This window comes from Berghia stephanieae, unplaced genomic scaffold (genome assembly GCF_034508935.2).
Source record: "Berghia stephanieae isolate SIO BIC M18660-M18661 unplaced genomic scaffold, UCSD_Bste_1.3 scaffold85, whole genome shotgun sequence".
NCBI classification, from domain to species: domain Eukaryota; kingdom Metazoa; phylum Mollusca; class Gastropoda; order Nudibranchia; family Aeolidiidae; genus Berghia; species Berghia stephanieae.
The window spans coordinates 1-4,555 of record NW_027629488.1 but is presented as its reverse complement, the minus strand read 5'-3'; the positions used below and the strand labels follow the sequence as shown (position 1 = coordinate 4,555).

The 4,555-nt window shown below is 34.4% G+C and overlaps 1 long non-coding RNA gene across 1 annotated transcript; it reads left to right on the top strand.

The window, feature by feature from the left end:
- Window positions 1–513: 513 nt before the first annotated feature.
- On the top strand, window positions 514–4,441 carry LOC144962317 (uncharacterized). The gene is made up of 3 exons (XR_013643434.1): window positions 514–747; window positions 3,612–3,724; window positions 4,252–4,441. It is a non-coding gene; the product is annotated as an uncharacterized LOC144962317 (long non-coding RNA).
- Window positions 4,442–4,555: the final 114 nt, after the last annotated feature.

Genomic DNA, 4,555 nt, shown 5'->3' with positions numbered 1-4,555 from the left:
TAGATAACCATGCCCCACGGACAGTCGTCATAATGTAAACAATGGCAGTGATTGGTAAAATAGCAAACTACACAGGTTTTATTATCAATGGTATATGTCTAAGTAAAATTCCCACTGTTCTACCGCTTGATCAGAACAACAAAGTAGAATCTTCTACCCTTATCACCAACACAGGAGCACCCCAAGGAACTGTTCTTGTTCCAACTCTTTTCGTTATATGTACAAATGACTGCATAAGTAATGTAATTATTTTTTAAGTATTCCGACGAGACCACAATTCAAGCCTCGATAACAACTGGAGATGATGTATTGAATTATTATTAAAGATATTGAAAGATATGTTGAATTATGTGATAATAACTATCTATAACTTATTGTAAAGAAAACTAATGGAGTGATATAATATTATCTTCGAAGTGGTTATTTGTACTACCACTACAAATAGCGAAAACTACCGCTTTTCACTATTTGTACTCCCAGAACTCTTATGTGTTTAAAGTTGCAAACCACCGCTCCTTTACCTATCTGTAGCTACCTACTCCCAGCACTCTTATGCGTTTAAAGTTGCATTTGTGAGCTTTCAAGGACCAGCCGACCAGCCTCCACTTTTCGCGGTCTTTCTTTGAGAAGTGTGAAGCAAAAAAAAAATGGCCCTCTCGGTAAACGAGACATTCTCATCTTTTCTCCAATTTGAAAACATTCGAAAATGAGAATAATGTACTTTTTATTAAAAAGTCAACAAAGAAGGTAAGTAAACTAGATACGACAATTTTTTTCCTTAATTAAGTGGCAACTCATTTCTCGTCATTCTCACTCTAACTCAAACTAAGAAGAGTACACCACCTCAAACATTTGTCAGTTTATATCTTTGCTTTTATGAGGTCTATTTTCATTTTGAAAAGTTCAAAGTGAACAACTAAATGACGCCGATTCAGTGGTGTATTTGGTCTATCTTCATGTGAATAAATGTTTTATTATTGACTTTTCCAAAATTCCAATAGGTCATTCATTTGTATGTCGTGATCTATTTTTCCTTGATTGCAGCTGTCTCAGCTCTAAACTATACGTTTCTTTCTCAATAAATAATTCATTTTCTGTTTGCAATGTATTACAGAGATGTTGATTTACCACATGTAAAAATTTCAAAGTTGTATCTGAAGCTGTTTCTGAATTATACGTGATTATCCATTGGGATGCTGTGCTTTGGTCACATTTTTTCCTATTAAGCTATATATAGAGATTTTCCACCACATAAACGGTCATAACTTTTTAACCAGTTGAGACAGAGCGATAATTTTTCACTCTAGTTAATGTTTCACTCCCCTTTATTTTTCTACGCTAAATTAATACCCATAGCCACTATTTTAAAAAATTCTTGCAAGTGCCTACTAAGAGGGTTGAACTTGAACCTGAACATGCTCCTTCTTCTTCTTCTTCTTCTTCTACTAATAACTACAACTAGATAGGTACTACTCCTCTCCTGAATGATCGGAACCGTTTAAGAAACTAAATTACGGGTTCCACCGGCGCAGCTCTCTAGACTTCCAGTCCCACAGTGCCCAGTATGGGTGGGAGACCTTACCCCCGATGTTCCTCGAGGTGGTTTCACTTTATAATTGTTTTAGCTTTTGAACTGTGGATCTTTTGTCAAACGTTTTATTTTCATTTTTCAAATTTAGTAGCATTTTAAAGGCCTGCGTTAGGTATCGCTCTGCTGTACTGTAACTGTAAGAGCGTAAGAATAACATGGTAAAAGTACCGTAAAAGTATGCTGATGAAAATGATATTGACAATGAAATTATAATAAGAAGAACAATAGAACTTATAAACAAATCAATAAAGAAACTTTAAAAAATGAAATTTAAAAGAAGTAAGAAAAAACTGCCTCAAGAAGTGAAAAAATTGTCCCTGTTGTTGAGATGTGAAGTGGACATAATCGTGTCTGTTAAGAATTAGAAGAAATGAAAGATGCCACTTTTTATTTTAAATGTAGATTGCACATTAGCAGAACACTAAAAAAAAAGGAAAGAAAGAAAATCCAATGTAGCAACTTGGTTGCTAGTGAAAAAAGTAAAATTACTCCGCTCAGCATTGCTGCTGGTGTGATGTCTAGTGTTAGTTAGGTGTCACTATATTAGAGTGATATCTTGTTATTTCATATTTTCATTTTAAAACCTGTAGAACAACTTGATTGATTTGTAAATTTCCTTATATGACCATTGTTTTAGTTTTCCGCAGCCATTATAATTCAATTTGAAATATTAAAAGGTACTGGAGAGGAGTCTTAGCGGGGTTTTTTTTTTTGTCTGTTAGTTTTAGTTATAGGTCATAGTGCAGGTCCAAGTGTTGGAAATGTACAAGGTTTTATTTTTTATTTTAAGGTTAGTTGAAGGAATACTTTCCTTAGCTCAAGGAACGTGCAGAAGACCTCCCCTATTTACTACTTACTACTACTACCGAAGTACTAGTGCTAGACTACTTCTTCCGCCACCTCACTCCTAAACGGACTGACACCACAGGCAACTGATATTATTCTCTCTCTCTCTCTCTCTCTCTCTCTCTTTCTCTCTCTCTCTCTCTCTCTCTCTCTCTCTCTCTCTCTCTCTCTGAGTGTGTATCTGTCTGTCTATTTCTGCCCATCTCCCCTCTTTTTACTAATTAGTTTGTAGGTGTTTGGCAAATTCTCAAGAACAGCCAAGATATATGCGGCTGTGTGGCACTCACTTCCGGATTGGAAGGTCCTGGGGTCGAGCCTCGCCAAGGACTCACATTCTCTCACTGTACTCATGTGTATGATTTCCTATCCGCTAAGAGCGTTGTCTGTCAGAAGAAAAACATCGCCTAACGTTCTACTTGTTACGTGTTGCTGCTAGTCATGGATCCTTTGTAAAGTGCTTTGAGCATGTTTGGTGGATATTGCGGCTTATGAAAGCTCAATTCTTTTTTAATATTTTTATTATATATATATTATATTATATATATATATATATATATATTATATATAAAAGATGCAGGATGATGACGGGCATGCGCTACTTTATGATGTAATATAAATCATTCCTAATATATGATTTTGCTAAATAGGCCTACACTCAAATTTTACGAGTGTATCTGGTGGCAAATATTAGACACTCGTTGCCACTGTGATTTTGATGAAACTTGGCTTATACACAGATACATGAATTTTCCTAATACGGCTTCAAACATGCGATCTGAACTTCAATTTATAATGAAGTAATTTTTCTCAAATGACAGCTTGATTGAATGTGACAAGATCCTTTTACTTAATACAATTCAATTTAGTGTGGTCTGTAGTTATTTGCCTAATATTAGAATGCACAGAATTTGAATTTTTATTGACTTTAAATATTGAAAACAACATGCCTTTGGCTTTCCATTTGTGCCATTCCATTCAGCTTTTGACCTAGTCCCTGATTTGAGTACCACGTCACAAATTTAAGTTCTTCGAGAAAACTCTCGACTTACTTTCTTATTCTTCTAACGTACTGAACTGTAACACCTTTGTCTCAGTTGGAGAAAATATTGCAATTTTTAAACTTAATATTTAGGTATTTATGTTATGATCTTTTATATTATTCCGTGTTTTTCAGCTTCCATCATATCATCCTGAGGAAAGTTGGCTAATTTATGACTTTTGTGTCTATGAATGCAAGCAGGGCAAAAAGCAATTGACTTCAAGCAAAGGAGTTCGCCCTAACCAGAGGTAGGAGGTTGTTTTTGGACGGGGACAGGAGGTGTTTTTTTACTTTTACATATTTAAAAAAAATGAAAATATTATATGCACAAGATTATGATATTTCAGAATAACTCGGAAGTAAATTATCACCATCAGCTTTTCTATCTTGATTGCCAAGACAATTTTAATAAAGCAATCAAACTGATTCTGAATTTTAAAACATCCAGAGGAAGAGGCAATGTGTGCCTATCTGCAGCTCATTTACAGTCTTCAGAGGGCGGGCTGCACGATGTAATGCAGCAAGACAATAGTTCAACTATTACCAGAACAGTTTTAAAAAGTGAAAGACTTGATTTGTTCATATTGTATCTGATTGCGCTGGATTAGTATTATTATTGAATGTCTTATTAAAATTTATTTTCAATTGCTCTATAATCTGCATGTTGAAATCCTTCACAATTGAGCTATGCAAGTGACAACGCTATTAATATTTTATCATACTATGTTGTGGATAATTTTATTATTTTGTAATAAAAAGTTTTTCTTACATGCAGGACTCTGAAATTAATACTGGCTTCTGAGGGTTACAGGGGCTAATCACCACCATGAAAATCACCCATGTGATAAATTGGTAAGACTCATTCATTTTATACTTATTTTCCATCGACATTTTGTCCCTGCAGTTTTTCGCTGCCGAAAATTTTACACTTGACAGCAATTAATCGCAAATTCTATTTTAGTCGCAATTAGACTCAATTTTTTTATAAATATGTATTATTTTTTTCTTTTCTTGTTACTTTATATTTTCAGTACTTAATTGTCCCTCCCCCCTCCCACTATTGAGTGTAATATATAGTA